Source organism: Pteropus alecto, unplaced genomic scaffold (assembly GCF_000325575.1).
Source record: "Pteropus alecto unplaced genomic scaffold, ASM32557v1 scaffold10, whole genome shotgun sequence".
NCBI classification, from domain to species: domain Eukaryota; kingdom Metazoa; phylum Chordata; class Mammalia; order Chiroptera; family Pteropodidae; genus Pteropus; species Pteropus alecto.
Window position 1 is genome coordinate 3996170 of NW_006431210.1, and position 19439 is coordinate 4015608.

Consider the following 19439-nt stretch of genomic DNA (forward strand, 5'->3'; position numbering starts at 1 on the left):
CTTTTCTTTTCTTTTCTTTTCTTTTCTTTTCTTTTCTTTTTTCTTTTTCCTTTCAAGGATCTGAGTGCCTATTATGAACTAGACAATGGGCTAAGTGTTGAATATAGAAAGATGAAACAGCCATAACTTTGAACTTCAAGTTCCTTCCCTGTAAGGATGAATGGGGACACAAAGCTGAGTAGCTGCTAGCTTCCTTTCTTACTACCATTACCTGAAGGTAAAAGGTCTTCAGTTGGGAACAACATGATAAAAATAAAATTACTTCTATTAGCCCCTTTTGAGCAAATGGTCACCTAAGGAACACATTCCAAGGACAATGTGTGTGCAAAAGACATGAAATTGCTGTCAGCAAGGAGGACAACACATAGGATATTAAAAGTTAAGGTAAACAAAGATAATAGGTTTAACTCATTGCTAGCTGGAGTTTTCTGGTTCTTTAAAATTTAGATATTATTGATTCTATCGCCCAGTTCATTGTCCTCAGAAGTCCAAAGCTCTTTTTAAATATCTTCTATTATCTCAGTGTCTATTAAGGATCATGAAGGAAGGTTACATTAGATACCATAGAGCAAATAACTAGAATATACTAATAAAATTCTATTAAAATATTTTTTTCACTACCTCCATCATCATGTAGTACTTGCAGTGGGTTTCTCAACATCTTCCTGGCTCCTCTGTGGGCCACGCTAAAATTTCCTTGTCTCATGGTAAGAATTTTTTTCACTAGATGAAACATCAAAAATCTATTGAAAAATAAGGAGAGTGGCTGTCATCTTCATGTACTCTGGGAAGTGATTTTCCATTTTTGCATTTTCAGTTGCCTCTTCTTGAGATGTATGCCCAGGTGCCCCTTCTGCCTAGAAACATTTTTCTTCATCCTTTGGGTGTTTCTTAAGTTATAAATGACCCTGAGAAACCTTTTAAAATTAGCTACAGAAATTTAATCACTATCTACCTTGATTTCTTCTAGCACTTCTTTATCTCTCTAATAAAGCAGTTATTTCAAGATAGTACAATTTGATTTTGTGTGACTACCTTTCCTACTAAACTGTGAATTATTTGAGGTTTGAGACAATGCCTGGTCATAGGATTTGTTCCAAAGCAATGCATATTTCTTAATGTGATTGGTAAATAAGGGATAATGGCAGAATAACAGGCAATTGTGTTGATTCATGTGTGAGTTTGCCCAGCTTGTTAATGCTTTGAAATGATCAGATGTAAGCTTTTTACAATTAAGAAGAGAATTTAATAATATGTAAATATCTTAAGGAAAAAAATAACAATTTTGCCACTATACCTTTCTTTGTGTAGGAAATAGATGATTTAGTGGCTTCAAGAACTGTTAGCTTTCTACTACGTTATTAGGAAAGACTACAAGTGCAGACTAGGATGTCTCAAAGATATTTTCTTCTTTCTTTTAAAAAAATCACAGGTGTAGAAGGGTACCATTGGATCTGTAGGGGACAAAAGACTTTTCCTCTATCTTCTTAGTTTCTGTGGCTAAGCCTGAGAATTAGATTAACAAACTACAGATTAACAGGAGAAAAGCATGCCAACTTTATTTGATGCTAATATTTTTATGTGGTATCAAAGCCTTTATAGAAAAGAAATAATGACCTTAAGAAGTGGGTGGTCCTGAGAGCTGTGTGCCATTTTAACAAAAATTAATAAATTGTGCAGACATGACAAGACAAAGGAAAAAAGTTTGGGCTAGGGTGGTAATGTGGGAAAGTTATTAGGAAATGTAGAGGAAGCCTAAGGGAAGATAAGGATTATTTTAGTAGGTTTGTTCGTATAGATTCATCTTGACATCAACTTCTTTTTTTTTGGCAATAAGAATGTTTTCCTCTTGCTAGTGCAGGGAGGGCACCTTCCTTGCAGGAAATTTTATGACCTTCTTTCAGGTAGAAAGCAGGAGATCAGAGAACCCTTTGTGTGTCCACTGTTTCTCAAGTGCCTCTGCTCAAAATAATACTCCAAAGTGGCATATTTTGGGTAGCATGATCTGATCCTCTTCAGGTTGTAGTTTTAATTTTGATGAAGCTGGTCTCTACTGAAAGTAAATGTCTTTAAGGACCTATATCTCTGAGAAGGAGCTACAAAAAAGATTGCAAATGCTAAGACACAGAGCATGCAAAAGATGGTAGGTTCAAATGATGGTGGAGATTTAATTGTGCTAATATTTTTTATTAAGATTATTATTGTCTGTGTTAAAGTTCTAGTCCAAAGTTTCATAAGTTTTGATTGACCTGCCTGAATCCTGTGTTTCTCATAAATCTATTATTTTTCACCTACAGGATGCAAAGTCTTGCAGTAAAGTATATTTAACATTAGAGCAAAATGCATGTATCTGCAATTCCTAGAAGTTCTCAAAAGAAGTTCTCAAAAATATTTGATAAATGGGAAGGAATTCTAACTCGAGGAATATAATATTCCCAGAACTTTTTACCTGAGTGTCTCTTAGTTATAGCTGAGCTCCCTTCTCTCAAAATCCTAAAGAATTACCTAAGTTCACAGTCCCAATTCCTTTGTGAAATAAACCATTTCTGTTTCTCATTATATCTTATTTATTCTCCTTCCAACACAAACTCTTCATTACCTGTGTGTCTGTGTTTCCCGTTAGACTGTGAATATGCCAGGCCTGGGACCTGAAGGGCACTCTACAAATGCAAATCAGTGAATGAATGAATCAATTTTGAATGAATGTTGGTATCATTTTCCAACCTAGAATCTTAATTTCTCTCTGAGGAGAGAGAAAATGACAAGGTTTATCTATCAGCAACCATCTATGCTCCAATAGGGAAGCTGTTTCTAATAATATCTTTATTGAGTACTAAACATTTATTAATTAATATAATCCCCACAACTACCATATCAAGGAGTACTCTTATTCTTCCCATTTCATGGGCGAGGAAACTAAAACTGAGAGAGATTATATAATCTGCTGATACCAAATGCCCAATAAGTGGCGGAGCTGGAATTCATACCCAGGTAATCAGATTTCAGACCCTAGTTTTTAACTGGCCTGCTATACCACCTCCAAATTTCAACAGAACTATTTCTCTGTAAGGTTGTGTGAATGAGTACGTGAGAATGCTGTGATTTATCACAACTGAAGAAATTAAAGGACCTATAACTTTGAGTGACTCCAGTATGTTGCCTTCATTGGATGTAACTGAAGACTCTCTAGAAGGAACAAAGGATTTATTTTAGCCAACCATGTTCATATGTATGGGTTAATTCCATCTTATCCAGAAAAGCAGTTTGCTATCTTTAATTAGCCTAATCACCTGAACTATATCACCTTTCTATTACTTAAAAACTCAATTCTTCTGCCTTCCCTCCTCAACCATTCTATGAATGTTTTCTCTGCTGTGTTTTCTCTTGCTTGGCAAGAGAATAAACTCAACAGCTCTTCATCCTTGTCCTCTTCTTTCTTCTTAAACCCTTGTGGCCTTTGATTTATTCTTTGATAGTGTACAGTGTTTTTGGAAGGCTATTCACTACTATTAGATCCCAAACTCCATATTTAGAAAGTTTACTCTTTTCAATCTCTTTCAAATGATTAGACAAATCTATTTTGTTTCTGAAATACCATAAACCCTTGTAGATTAAGACACAGATAATTATGTAAATTAGTGACCAGATGATAAAAGATAATACTTTTAAAAATGCACCAGCAAAGTTCTTTATAATAATAAGAAGCAGGTCAACAAGATTTTGCCTACTGGAGACCCCTTATAGGCCTGCTCTAAAAGAGAGAAGGACTCAGAATTAGTTTACCAATGCTTTATAAATCGTTTCTACTCTAGGGTGTAGTGGTACTGAGGATATTTGAAAATAAGTTATTATCTTAAGTTAAGCTAAAATATATTTCCCACTCCAAATCATAACCCCCAAATAATGTTGTTATATTCCAATTATTTTCAGAGCTAACTTTTTATGCATAAGCTTCCATTTAATTTCTTCCCAAATAATTGAAAATTCAATATTTGGGAGCCTGTGTTCTTAATGTTTATTATGTGGAAAGTGGAATTTGCGTGTATGTGTTTGTGAGAGAGGGCGAGTGTGTATGACCATATGTGTATGCATGCTTATGTGTATGTAGTACAGATTTCTTTCTATACAAAACGTTCTTATTAAAAAGAATTAAACTAGGGAAACACACTTATGAAACTACTCTGCATGTTTTAAAGAGGTTTTTTTTTGTCTGTGTATTTATTTTTTCTGCAGATCTGAATCGATTGTCTTGTGATAGATATTCAAAGTATTTTGAATGGTTTGCTGAATAAAAGAGGAAAAAAGAGTGGGAATAGAGACAAGTGGGTGTAATCTGTGATTTTGTGGGAAACCAGAAGGAAACTTTAAAGATTGTTTTTCTCTAATTTGGGATGTAGAAGGAAATGGTGCCCTTTACAATTTGCTATTCTTTGAAGCTGGTATTTCAGAGATTTTTTTTCTCCTTTAAATTGGATAATTTATAAATGAATGCTCCCAAAGGAATTCTTAAAATCAAAGAAAAAGTATGCTGGTTGAAAATTGATTTTGTTACCAGTACCTTTTAGCCTAAATATTTTTCATGTAATTTATTTTCAAATAATTTTCTGGTAATTGCTTGATTTTAAAATTCTGCATGCTATATAAGTCAGAAATATGCAAATAATGTATATCGGGGAATGAGCATTGTAGGAGTGTCTCCTTGGGAAAATTTCAGCTGCATCTGTCATATCTCATGGAAATGGATCATTACTTGCAGTTACCTCCATTTTAGTATTTGGGTTGAGTTGAGAAAGGATAAAACCAATATTAAAGCTGGGGCCTCTGATCATCAGGTGCTATGCCTGGTGTTTTCTGGATGTCTGAGTCGATCTGATTTAATTCTCAAGGTCATCTTGAGAAAAAAGGTGGAATCCTAATTTTACAGATGGAGATGAGACAAAGAGAGATTGGGTAATTTGCCACATTCACATTGAACTTAAACACAGTTTTTATGGCTCTTTCATACTCCTTCCACTATAGAATCAGTTCCCAAGCTTGAATGGAGGCCAAAATCACACAAGGGCTTATTAAATACAGTTTGCTGGGCCCTACCCTCAGACTTTACCATTCAGTAGCTCTGTGATGAGGCTGAGACTGCATTTCTAACATGTCCCTGGGCGATGGTGATGTAGCTGGTCTAGGGGTCACACTGAGAACCAGTGCTCTATAATAGGGTCCCTAATCCCCGGGCTGCGGACTGGTACTGGTACCAGTCCGTGGCCTGTTAGGAATCAGGCTGCAAAGCAGTAGGTGAGCAGAGGGCCAGCGAATGAAGCTTCATCTGTATTTGCAGCTGCTCCCCAGCCTTAGCATTACCGCCTCAGCTCCACCTCAGATCATCAGGCATTAGATTCTCATAGGAGCACTGGTCCCTGGTGCCAGAAAGGTTGGGGACTGCTGCCCTATAACATAGAAAAAAGTTTTTCTAAGCCCATGTCAATCATGCTTTGTCCATAAAAAGTGAGTATTCAGTACCTGAGTGAAATCTTGAAAATCCAGGGCCTGTCCTGCTTTATGCTCCTCAAATGCAGTACCCGTGCCCTTGGGGAAGTGAGTAGGTTTGCCTGGGGGCCTCAAAGCTACCTGGTAAACATGATGCCTCTTCAAGGAGTGCCAGTTTTTCTTGATGGTAATTTGTTTAACATGCTATTTTTATATTAAAACAAACACGCAGTGGTATAATGGAGTAGAATATAAATGCACACGGATTCCTAAGATAAAGCTCTAGATTTCAAAGGAAGTTTGCTCTTACGGTAGACAGCTTTAGGCTATGCTTCAAGTCTCAGAGGGTACACGCTGGCTCTCCTCGGGCAATAAGCGGATTTAGCTAAGAAGAAAAAAAGGTTAATTTACATCGATATTAAACACCTTCTTGAGCTGAGAGTTTCGATCTCTGGATCGAGATGCTAGTCTCCTCCCTGACCTTTTAGTGAGCATTCCTCAGGGTGTAGCTTTCAGGACTGAGTCCATCCACCTTCTTCTGAGGGCATATAGAAATCCTAGCATCAGAGATGACATTTCTGCTTAACACTGGATGATATAAACTTCAAATTAAAAAAAAGAAAATTAAGGAAATTGAATATGGTTTTAAGGAAATTGAATATATGTCTTAATGGAAGTAGAGAATCTAAAGTCATTTTAGGGGATTTCTTCCTTCATTGTGGGTTCTAGAAAATTTGGGATTTATTGCGTCGGTACACACACACACACACACACACACACACACACACACACAACATACACACACAACACACACACACAACACACACACACACGCACCCAGCAGCAGCAGATATTGTCCTAGGTTTTGGTATACAATAGCTTTTAACTCAGATGCCCATTGTCCTCAGCTGTATTGCCCATTTGAGGTCAGTGGTTTTATTCTTTTTATGCCAAGCATGAGCATGGGACTCTAAGTCCTCAATTTGTGGTTCTACTAAGGGCAGCAGTACTCACCTCCTCCTAAAAGTTATCGCATTACTGTTTTTGTATGGCCCATAAACTACGAATGGTTTTACAGTGTTAAATGATTGAAAAAAATCAAAATGAGTTGTTTCATGACACATGAAAATGATAAGAAATGCAGTTTCCATAAATAAAGTTTTATTGGAACACAGCCTTACTCACTCGTTTCTTATTGTTTACAGGCTGGTTTCACACTACAAGGGCAAAGATAAGTAGTTGTGACAGAGACCTCATAGCGTACAAAGCCAAAAAATATATACTATTTGGCAGAAAAAGTTTACAGATCCTTGCTCTGGATGGTACAGGAGGCAGGAACATTTCTGTCTTTAGGGAACCAGTATGATGTAGATCCAGAATCAGACAAGTTCCGCCCACAGAATATTTTCTCTTGTGTCTATTTTTCTCCTATGCAAAGGTTTGGTAGCCAGTAGTTGTCTGAAGTCTGACTACTCTTTGTAACAAAAACAATAATGCGTTCTTAAAATAGAGGTACAGACTCAGAATTCAAGGCTTTTAGAGATGAGGGAGGGAAAAGTACTTCTTATTCATTCCTGTACCTTTGTGTATGTGTGTGTGTGTGCGCGCGCGTGTGTGTATCCTAAATTAGTATCAGTATGATTGTTTTGCCCTAATTCTTAAAGTCTTTACAAGGAAAATAGGAATGTGTATGGGTTTTGTCTTTTATACCATACGAGAAACTACAGAAGGTAAAGGACCTTGTGCTCTCTCTAGGTAATGACGTTGATAATCCTATTACCTTTTGACTTTTTCTCCAATGAGAAATATACTTACTCATTCAGTTAGTCACTCATAAACACGTCTCCATCCAGCATTCTTCCCAGAAAGAAGAGCCTGAATCAGGGCTTGCATGCAGCTAGCTTATTATGGAAGTTGATCCATGGAATTGAGACTTGGGAGAGAAAAACAGGAATAGAGGGAAAGCCAAGGCAAGGCTCCATTCTTTTTTTACCTTCTTTTTTTTTTTTTTTTAATAGCTTTATTGAAATATAATGCACATACCATAAAATTCCCCCATTTAAAATGTACAATTAACAGTTTTTAGTATATTCAGACTTGTGCAACCATCACCAAAATTTTTAGAACATTTTCATTATCCCCTAAAGAAACCATGTACCCAATAGCAGTCACGTCCCATTTCCTCCCAACTTTTTCCTAGATTTTGATAACCACCAATCCCTATGGAGTCACCTATCCTGGGCATTTCATGTAAATGGAATCACATGAGACTGTCTTCTTTCACTTAGCATGTTTTCACAGTTCATCACGTGGTAGCATGTATCAGCACGTCATATCCTTATTGACAAATAACAGTCCCTTGTCTGAAGAAACCATGTTTTATGTATTCATTCACTGGATGGTAGACATTTGAGTTGTTTCTACTTTTTGGCTATTACGAGTAATGGTGGTAGCAACATTAGTGTACAAGTTTTTGTGTACAAAAGTTTTCAGTTTTCTTGGGCATATTCCTAGAAGTGGGATTGCTGGATCATGTGGTAACTCTATGGTGAACCTTTTGAGGAACTGCCAGACTGTTTTCCAAAGTGATTGCATCATTTTACATTCCAACTAGCAATTTCTCTGCATGCTTGACAACACTTGTTATTATCTGTGTATTTTAGTTGAGTCATTGTAGGGGGTGTGAAGTGGCATCACATTGTGGTTTTGATTTGCCTTTTCTTTATGGCTAAGATGTTGAACATCTTTCGCATGCTGATTGGCCATCTGTATATCTTTGGAGAAAATATCTATTCAGATCCTTTGTCCATTTTTCAATTGAGTTGTCTTTTTTATTGCTGAATGGTAAGAGTGCTTTATATATTTTCAGTACAAGGACTTTATTAGATATTTGATTTGCAAATCTTTTCTTCCATTTTGCACATCATATTTTCATTTTCCTGGTGGTACCCTTTGAAGCACAACCATTTTCAATTTTGATGTAGGGCAGTTTATTTTTTTTTTCTGTCATTTGTGCTTTTGGTGTTAAATATAAAAAAGCTTTGCCTATCCTAAAGTCATGAAGATATACTCCTATATTTTCTTCTAAGAGCTTTTTAGTTTTCAGTATTACATTTAGGTAATTTATCCATTTTGAATTAATTTCTGTGTCTAGTATGTAAAGAAGGAGGTGCAACTTGATTCTTTTGTATATGCATATCCTGTAGTCCCAGAACCATTTGTTGACAGATTATTCTTTCTTCCACTGAATTGTCCTATCTTTGTTAAGAAGCAAGTGACCATACACATGAAGTCTATATGTCTATCTTTATGTCAGTGCTACATATACTGTCTCGATCACTATATCTGGTAGTAAGTTTTGAAATTGGGAAGTGTGTGCTATAGAATGAATATTCATGTTCCCCAAAACTTGTATGTTAAGTTCTAATGCTCGGTGGGATGGTATTTGGACATGAAGCCTTTGAGAGTTGCTTAGGTCATGAAGGTGGAATCCTCATAAATCTGATTAATGTCTGTATAAAAGAGATTCCAGAGAGCTTCCTCACCTTCTTTTCATCATGTGAGGACACAGTGAAAAGAAGGCCATCTATAGACCAGGAAGTGGGCTTTAACCAGACATCAGATCTGCAGGTACCTTGACCCTGGACTCTCGAGCCTCTAAAACCGAGAGAAATTTCTGTGGTTTTATAAGCACCCAGTTTATAGTATTATGTTATAGCAGCCTGAATGGACTAAGACAGTATGAGTCTTCCAACATTATTTGTCTTCTTCAAGAATGTTTTGGCTATTCTGAGACCCTTAAATTTTCGTGTAAATTTTAGAATCAACCTGTTTATTTCTTTTGTATAGAAGTGCACTGTGATTTTTGATAGGGATTGTGTTGATCCTATAGTTTGCTTTAGTGAGTATTGCCATCTTAATAATTAAATTTTCTGAACTATGAACATGGATATCTTTCCATTTGTTTAGCGTTTCTTTAATTTCTTCACTATTTTATTCTTTCCAAAGTATAAAATGAACACTTCTTTTTTATTAAAATACTTTATTCCTGAGTATTTTATTCTTTTCGATGCTATTATAAATGGAATTTTTAAACATTCAATTTTCAGATTGTTCATTGCTAGTATTTAGAAATTGTAATCACGTGTTTTTGTAAAAAGGAAATTTGTTGAACTAGTTTATTAATTTTAATAGTTTTCTGAGTTGTTTCTTAGAATATTCCATATACAGGCTCCTATTATCCAAAATAGAAATAATTTTGCTTTTTTCTTTCCAATCTGGATATTGTTTATTTCATTTTCTTCCCTATTTGCTGTCCCTAGCACCTCTGGTGCAATTTGGAATAGAAGTGGGGAGAGTGAACATCCTTTGTCCTGTTCCTAGTCTTAAGGGATAAGCTCTCATTTTTCATCATTAGGTTTGATGTTAGCTATAGGTTTTTACACAGATGCCATTTATTGGGTTGGGAAAGTTGCCTTTTATTCCTCGTTTGTTTAATCTATCGTGAAGGGGTCTTGGATATTGTCACATGTGTTATCTACACCTTTCGGGATGATTATGTGGTTTTTGCCCTTTTTTACATTTTTATGGTGTATTACATTGATTGATTTTTAGATGTTATACCAACCTTACATTCTCGAAATAAATCCTTCTTGGTCATGGTTTGTAATCCTTTTAATGTGTTGCTGGATTTAATTTGATAGTATTTTTGTATCTCTATTCATAACAGATATTGGTCTGAAGTTTTCTTGTGATGTCTTTATGGCTTTGGTATCAAGATAATACTGACCTCATGGAATGAATTGAGAAATGTTATCTCCTCTTATACTTTTTAGAAGAGTTTGTGAAGAATCGGTATTACTGCTTCTTTAAATGCTGGGTAGAAATTACTAGCGAAGCAATCTGGGAGGTTGCATCCTTGAGTTGATCAGCAGCATAGGTCCCTATGGCTAGATTCTATGATATCTCTGAAGGTTCAAATGGACTGTATTTCAGAATTGTCCAGCAAAGAAATAGAAGAGAGGAGTATTTATCTACCCACCAGCTCTCCAACCCTGTTGTTCAATGGTTTTTTTTTGTAAAATGTACTTTCCCTTGTACTTTCATGAATTCCATGCTTGAGTGCCAAGTGAATTCCTGTAGACATTCCACACTACAGAGTCAGAGAAGCAGTAGTGCAGCTGAAGTGAGGTGCAATTATGCAAAAATGCAGGAAGATACTTCCAGGTAGAAGTTTCTTGTTGCATCAAGGGCTGGAATAAATGGTCTGAGCGAAGATGTGAATTAAGGTACAAAATGGATTTTGTATAGTGCATCTATTGAAGCATTTCAATTTGCTTGTGCCTTCCATTTTCTTTAATCATTCACAGAAACTCCAAAGGTGTGTTCTCCCCCCAAATCTACAAAAGACTTAAACACGAGGGCTAGTTGAACAAGCTTCAGCTACTACTCTGTGACTCATTCTGGGACTTTAATATTTACCTCCTTTATCCACCTCTCATTATAGATTGTCCTCATCTTTCCTTCAGCTCTTTAGTGCAGATAAGTTGCTGACCTGAACATATAACTAAGAACTTTATTTCTGAGGCATATGATTTCTCAACTGTTTTACCTTTGTTGAACCGTGGTTTCTGCAGTTCCTCATTTACAGTTAATACTCAGCATCAAAGTATAAAGTGATGCCCCAGAGAATCTTCTAGGTACCATAGGTACTCCTTCCTGCTCTTCACTGTGCAGCAGCAACACTACAGTCTCATGGTAACAGGATCAATCATGACTGCCAATATAAAAGCTCCTTTCCCTGCTGATGTTCTACTGTCAGGAGCCCCAAATGGCAAGGCAGTAGTTGTAGGTTCAGGTTCAGTGAAATCCAATCTAGCAGAGCCTAAAATTTTATGGGCAAAAAGAACAAATTCCCCAAACTGGAAACTGAACACAGTGACTATTGTCTTTCTTACTTGTAACCCTTGGTTTTCTGGCCAATTGATTCAGGATTTTAGGGAGATAGCACCATGTGCATCAGCCATTGCTTCAATACAGCATTGCAGAGCATAGTGTCCAAACTCATAAGGTGTTATCCTTGAGGTGGACCTCATTTGAGACTTCATTGAGTTGTTCCATCATGCCATTAGGCTGACTACTTCTGAGTGATCAGATATGTGATAAGGTCAGTGGATCAAGTGATCAGATGTCCATCATTGCACCTTGATGGCCATAAAAAGGTTCCTTTAGTTGATGATGACTGGTAGGGTATGATGCTGGAAATTAGGTGTTCTGTAAGCCTTTGCATGATGGTGTTGTAGGGACTGTAGGCCAGGAAGGTGATCCTTTATCTGGAGTAGACATCAATTTCAGTAAGAAAATTCCAAAAAGAAGTTGTTTGATAAATCAATCTGCCAATAAGTGGCTGACTGGCTCCTCAGGAGCTGGTGCTGTACCGAGAATTCAGCATCAGACTCTGTTCTTGGCAGGCTTAGCATTCAATAGTGATCCTGATAAAAGGCACCCCATACTATTACTGAGGCTGTTGACCCATGCATAGCTTTCATTCTTGCTGCCATAGCAACTCAAGGGCACTTTGTGCAAGTTCTGGGAGCAGTGGTTACTTTATGGTGAGCCATAATATGAAGCACAAATATGAGCATGCTTTGTATCCTCTGCAATAGGTTTATCCATATGCCTCTTTCCCAAATTTCTTTGTTTCTGATCTTCTGATATTATCCCTTTCAGGCAGCTGACCAGTATATGCCATTTGGCAATGCTCAGAATTTGATCTTATTCCATATTTCAAGTCAGGTTTTCTTTCTTTTTTTTTTTTCCCCCATACAAAGCAAACAACCACATATCCTTGTCCTCATTTTTTCCCACTGGGAAGATTTCCCTTTATCACTTTCTCTCAAGGCCAGTTGTGGCTGGGGCTTCATTGTGGCAGCATTTTCAGCTAGCACCAATATATAGAGCGTATCCGTTAGAGAACTAGGCCTAAGTGTTTTTCTCCTTGGCAGTTGATCATAGGACCTATGTCCCCCTGAGGCTATAAGATATGAGTTGAGAGAGATATATCAGTATATCTGAGGTAGAGGTAGGAGCTCCAAGAGTCTGGGCCACTTCTTTATGTAAGTTATGTATGCCTTCAAGACTTGCTTGTGTCTGATCCTCAATATACCATTTCCACCCTATGATGGATTGCTGCTGCAGCCATCCAACATTATGATTTGATGGATCTAATAATATCAGTTCATAATGGGCAGTTCCAGACACATAATTACTTGGAGTTCTGCAGTTAGGCTCTTAAAATTCTACTAGGGCTCCTTAACACTCCAAGACCTGTTTTTCAAATGGTGAGTAGTTTTCTCCTGCGATAGACATGGCCTTATTCTAGAATCCAAGAGATTTTCACTTGACTCTTCTATTGAAGCTTGTCTGGGACAGTGAACTGCATTCTTATTCAATGTGAATACCTTTAGCACTATTACATCTGTTGGGTCATATGGCCTGAATGGCAGGATAGCCTGTGCTGTATCCTGGAACTGCCGCAGAATCTTCACTTACTCTGAACCACTGAAAACTGACACCTTTCTGAGTCACCTGATTAATGGCTCTGAGCAATATTCCCAAGTGTGGTATAAGCTGCTTCTAAAATTCAGAGGGACCCACTAAATGCTGTACATCTTTTTTAGAGCAATGGGGTACAAGGTGTGACAACTCGTTCTTTACTTAAGAAAGGATATCCTGACATGCCACAGACTACTAGACATCCATTCTGCTCCCAGGAATATACTATGGTCTATTAGCTGTAGTCACAGATCTTTGCAGGTCAAGACACCCTGATTGCCACTTTGGCTTTGCTTTCCCTCACAGTAATTCCATCCATCTTGCCTCTGTCCGTTAAGTAATACCACATGGCCTCTGATATTGTGCAATCCCATTGTCCTTATTGAAGCTATAAATCCCAGTTCTGTGTCAGCATCTCCTACTGTTAACTCTATTTTGCAGAGTAAAGCATTAGGGAGCTTCTTAAAGATGCTCTGTTCCCCTCTGCAGTGAAACTTCTAGGCCACCAGATGAATCTACCTTTTGAGCTGATCTTTATGTCAAATCTTGGGATATTATAGCATTTTTTGAATCTTCTACTTAAATATTTTATCAAAACTCCTTTCAGCCACTGGGAACCAAGTATTAGAGGTGGTAGCTGCATCCAACCTCCCCAGTATGCCAGCCATTCAGTGACTTCCTTGTATCCTGAAAATACATGGTACTTTAGGGAACTTCCTGCTTTCAGAAATCTCCAGAATGAAAGCTAATTAAGTTATCTATTCTCAGAATTACCTACAATTTCAAGAAGACTCACTTCAGATACTCTCTGTCCCATGGGGCTAAATCCAAGAGGAATAGAAGTAACAATAATTCCTTACTGGTGTTTGCTTGCTTGCTTGCTTGCTTGCTTGCTTGCTTGCTTGCTTCCTTCCTTCCTTCCTTCCTTCCTTCCTTCCTGCCTTCCTGCCTTCCTGCCTTCCTGCCTTCCTGCCTTCCTGCCTTCCTGCCTTCCTGCCTTCCTGCCTTCCTGCCTTACCTCCCTCCGTACTCACTGGGAGGATGCAGGCGAGTTTGCCCTCTTTAGGGCATGGTGAACCACATAGCTTTTTCAGGCTGCCTTATTATATAGCAAGTTGGAAGTGTGGGGAAAGGGTTGGTTCACAGTCACAAGTTATTTATTGCTATACTCATGGTTTCGTTTGCAATTCAGTTCTCTCAAAAACCTAAGAAAATACAAAAATATAGTTCCCCCAAAATCTTTTATCTTCCTTCCTTCCTTCCTTCCTTCCTTCCTTCTCTCTCTCTCTTTCTCTCCCTCTCTCTCTCTCTCTCCCTTCCTCCTTCCCTCCTTCCCTTCTTCCTTCCTTTCTTCCCTCCTTCCTTCCTTTCTTCCCTCCCTCCCCCCTCTCTTTCTTTCTTTCTTTTTTGAAATTCTATCTTCTTCCCTTTTATGTGATGTGATGTGTATGTGAATGTGTGTGAGTGTGTGAGTGTGTGAAGTGTGTGTGTGTGTATGGAGATGTGGTAGCCATTACTAGTGTTCAGTAATACCTATTTCTCTTTTCCTTTTAAGAAATATGAGAAAAAAACTTTCTAGCCTCCATGCAGTTAGGCAGACCTGTTTGACTAGTTTTCACCAATGGTCTGTGGTCAGATATGATGGATGTCACATTTGAGCTAAGGCAATTGTATTATTAGTCTACTATGGCTGCCATAACAAAATATTACAGACTGGATGACTTAAACAATAGACATTTATTTTCTCACAGTTGTGATAAAAGGTGCTGGCAAATTTAGTTTCTGGTGAAAGCTCTCTTCCTGGCTTATAGACTGCTACTTGCTTGCTGTGTCCTCATGTGGCCTTTCCCGCATGCGTGCATGGGAAGAGACAGTGTGCAAGCTCTGGTGTCTTTTTTGTTTTGTAAGGGCACCATCCCTATCAGATTAGGAGCCCCTCCTTTTATGAACTTATTTAATACTAATTCCCTCTATAAAGTTTCTATCTCCCAGTAGAGTCATATTCAGTGGGATTCAACATATGAATTTTGGGGAGACACAATTCAGTCCATAACAGCAGCAAAAATCTTTTGTGGTATTCTCCAACTTTCCCTTTCCCTGCCTTGGCAACCCTGGAAGCCATGTGTTCCAGATGACACAGTGATAAGATGGAAGTAAGCTGAACTCTGAGTCAACACTTAGAAGGGTACTACCTTGGAGAGCCAGCGGGACCACAGAAAACTTTGAGTAAACAATATGTATTAAGTCATGGAGATTGGGGTTCTGGTTCAGTACTGTAGCACAACCTCTCCTGACTAATAGAAGGGGAATACAGCTCCAAGGTGTGTGTGTGTGTGTGTGTGTGTGTGTGTGTGCGCGCGCGCGTGCGCGCGTGTGTATATATATACACACACACTCCCTATTTCTTTTTGTCTCATGACTAGCACAAGGTTTTTTAAACCTGGGAAATTTTATTTACATTTTTTCTGTATAGATTGGTCATAGGGAAATAAGAGACAACTTTTAAATTAATTAAAAAATTAATAGGTAATGTTTTGCATATTGCTTCCCCCGTCATCATATAGTTTTCATAAAGATCATTATTAGCTCTACAGTATTTCAGTCCAAAACCTGAGAGACTCTAATTTTGAAGACATTCTTTTTATACAAGTTATTATTTTACGTATAATTTCTTTCATTGATGAAAAGACTTTCAACCATTTATACTAAAGAAAACAATGCCTCTCCTGGAGTAAATTATCAGAGTTTAAAAATACACCTTAATTTTTTTATTTAAAATTAATGTGGTGTTCAAATTCATTAAGCAATTGTCTTTAATTTCTCAAAACATGACATTTTTCATGCCTCCTTTCGATTTGGCTTTCAGGTAGCTTTATTTATGTGCTACTCTCAAGGTACACAGAGCTTTCTCATAGAATGAATTGCTTGAATAAATGACAAAAAGTTCCTTTCCTTAAGGAGCTTGGAGTCTGCAGGCAAGTCACCTAATCCAGGATGCAGAATAAAGAACAAGTACCGTGTGTGGGTTAAGGTTGTTTCTGGAAATATCAGCAGCGAAGCTATGTTTTTAGACTAGTGACACACAATTGATGCCATGGTACAATGATTTATCAGGGAAAATGAGACATTTAAAAATAAAACAAGGCATTAGGAAGCCACCAGTGAGTCATTACAGAGGACATTTCCGTTTTAAGGATGGCCTCAACCTTGTAGCAGGGAGTGACAGAGAAATGGCTTACCCTTCAGGAGATCTCGGCATGGCCAAGCTATTTTTTACCACTTTTATATGGTACCTGAAGGGAACGTAAGCAGCCAGAAAAACAAATACAGAAAGCTTTCCATTGCCACTAGTGACAATACCATCTCTAATTATAGCCTGCCAAGAGATCTCTGAAATTGTATTTCTGAAATGGTCATTTACTAAAAGCTTAAGGCTCTTCTGATAAATAAACTGGAAGGTTCTGTCATAGTCTTCGCAGAGCCAAAGGAGACTGCATTCGTGCTCGGTGTGAGGTCAGGACGGTGTGGGCTGATGGGGAAGATGAGGTACAGTTCAGGGCTATGATTCAGCTCTATGAGTAATGAAGTGACAGGCTGGAAGGCAACTTCATTATCTGTGGTGCGGTGGATCCATCCATCTGCGGGAAGTGAAAGCACAGAGAGAAGGCAGGAGGCATGTAATGGGAAAGGAAGTGCCATGCACTTGTGAAGTGGGTAGTCTTGGGAGTTAGAAATTTAAGTTTGAATCCTGAACATTATTGAGAGATTTGGAACAGGTTACTTACATTTCTGAGCTTCAATTTTCCCATCAGTAGAATGAGAATAAGAATAGTGCCTTACATAAAAGCTGTTGTACATAGTAAATAAAATAATTTGGATAAAGTTATTATGCTGAACATAATACCTGACAAAAACCATGATAATAATAGCCACCGTTTACTTCTGTGACCACTTGCTAATTGCTTTATATATTATTGTATAAAATCTCTCACTTAACAGCCTAACAGATTCCTGCAACATAGCACACTCACCTTTTTGGGAGGGAAAACTGAGAGAAGGCAAAGTTCAGTGACTTGCCCAGGGACACACAGGTAGTAAGTTGGGTACTTTTAGCTACAAAACTGGCTTTCCTTGTGTTATGCCACACTGTGGATAGGTTGAATAAATATTTAAGAGAGCTAGGCAGAGCCCATTAGTTCAAGACGGATATAGAAGTTAAAAAAAAAAATCTTTCTTATAATTACTGTGGCACAATTTTAGTGTCTTGGTTGCCTGAAAGGATGACAATCTAGAAGGATGGTTCAGGGGGAGTAATCCATAGTGGGTGTTTCAATATGTAAGTTGTGTTGCTAAAAACATTTACTATCTTCCTCAAGTTTGCTGAGAAGATCAGCTGAGGCAACACATACACATTAGAAAATACTAGATAATATTATATGGCTAATGATAATTATTTTGATATGGAATCTGTAATTTCAACCAATTTGTCTATGGTCAGATATCCTAAGCTCCTTTAGTAACCTGGGGCCTCTTTGGTTACCTTGGGGAACTGGAATAATGTCTTATATGAAGATTGCCAATAGACCAAGGTTGGGATAGAGTGTGGATAGTGGCTGGGGCAAGGGCTAGTGGACATGATTTCTAGTCTAAATAGCTCTACCATTCATTAGCTCTGTTCACATTTATCAATAATTTATTCATCAGATACTAGATCCAAATGTAACCAAGATTCAGTCCTTGCACCAAAGCCTGTTAGAGAAGACAAACTCATAAGCAAATAACAAACTCTCTCCCAGAACAGACATGAAAGAGTATATAGTCTTCTCATTTTAAAAGACTGAGGTGAATTACCTATCTGGAAAACAATGAGAAAGAATTTTAATGACACCATTCCCTTCCACATACATTTTGAAGTACCCATTATATATTAAGAACTGTGTTATGGGCTGAAGTTATGGGTAGGAAAGAACAACAACAACAACAATGAAGTTATGCCTGTCCTCAAGGACTTCACAGAAGAGAATCAGATGTGTAAAAAGGTGAATTGCCATAGAGTCCAGTGGATGCAATACTAGAACTCTGGACATTAGTATCAGGGGAGAAGACTCATTGGTAAGACCATTCTATTAATGTGGCTCTTAGTAGCAAGCAACAAAAATTATTTGTGTATATTTTAAGTAGACAAGGAACTTATTAGTACTACATTAGATAGCTCACTGCATTGCCTAGAAGGACAGAAAGCCAGATTAGCAAAATAGGCAGAAGTAAATGGAAGCTAGATAACCCCAAACCAAATGTTGCCACCAAATCAGTCTGCTGAGAATACCTTGGCTGTCTCCACTGAGTATCAGTACACCATCCTGAGCTGCCACCACCACTGGCACTGGATCCACTCTAGACTCATTGCCTTCAACGTGTGATCCACTCTAGACTCATTGCCTTCAACGTGTGCATTTATTTGATAATATGTAGGTCCCTGGCCTTCCCCCTAGTTGCAAAGAGAGCTGGGAAAGTAAATCCTTAGCAGCTTCTATAGTTGGAACTGTTTCCCACTAAGATTTATAAGTGAGGCATTCCAAAAAGGTAGGAAGGGAGTTCAGAAAGTGGCCAGCAAAAAATACATGTTATTGATAATGGGAGGGTTCTCATCTTTACTGACTTTCTTGTCCCACAAAGCAAGTTAATTTCTTATCATTTCACATGTATGGAAGAGTATCTGTAAGGCTACCATTGAAATCTGTAGTAATTGATTAAAAGAAAGTTTCATGTGCCTGTACTTCCATAAGCTGTGTGTTTGTTCCTTATTTCTTTCCAAGCCAGGAAGAAGATGTGCACTTATACAAACTCCTCAACTCAAAACATGGCTTGGTATCAAAAAAACTAATAAGCAAACCCAGGCTTCTTTTGTTCCTTTTTTTGAATAATTACTTTCCCTATTTCTTTCCTACCATTTCAGCTAATGCACTTTATCTTGGGGAACTTACATTTGCTTGCATAGGTATGTGAGTAAGCAGAACAACATATTTATTTCAGCTGGAATTAGATGGATATCACAATTACTTGGGGGAAAAAACGTTTTCCTAAATTCAGCTATGAATCCTCTACAGACCAAAACAAGGATCACTTGAATGATGGTTCTCTTGCCTTAATACATATTGTATTTTTCGAGCAGATAACAACCTCTTATTATGTGGTAAAATACTCTTTTTGGCACTGAGGGGAAACAAATATATTTTGACCTGCACCACAATAGGGAAAACAGATAAGCTGGTTTTTTCCTCCTTTCTTTTCTTCTTTCTTTTTTCTCTTCTCTTCTTTCTTCCTTCCTTTCTTCCTTTCTTCCTTTCTTCTTTTCTTCCTTCCTTCCTTCCTTCCTTCCTTCCTTCCTTCCTTCCTTCCTTCCT

At 37.7% G+C, this 19439-nt stretch overlaps 1 pseudogene; it reads right to left on the reverse strand.

The window, feature by feature from the left end:
* LOC102881344 overlaps window positions 1–13852 on the reverse strand; it is a 37249-nt pseudogene extending 23397 nt beyond the window's left edge.
* Between the last annotated feature and the right edge of the window lie 5587 nt (window positions 13853–19439).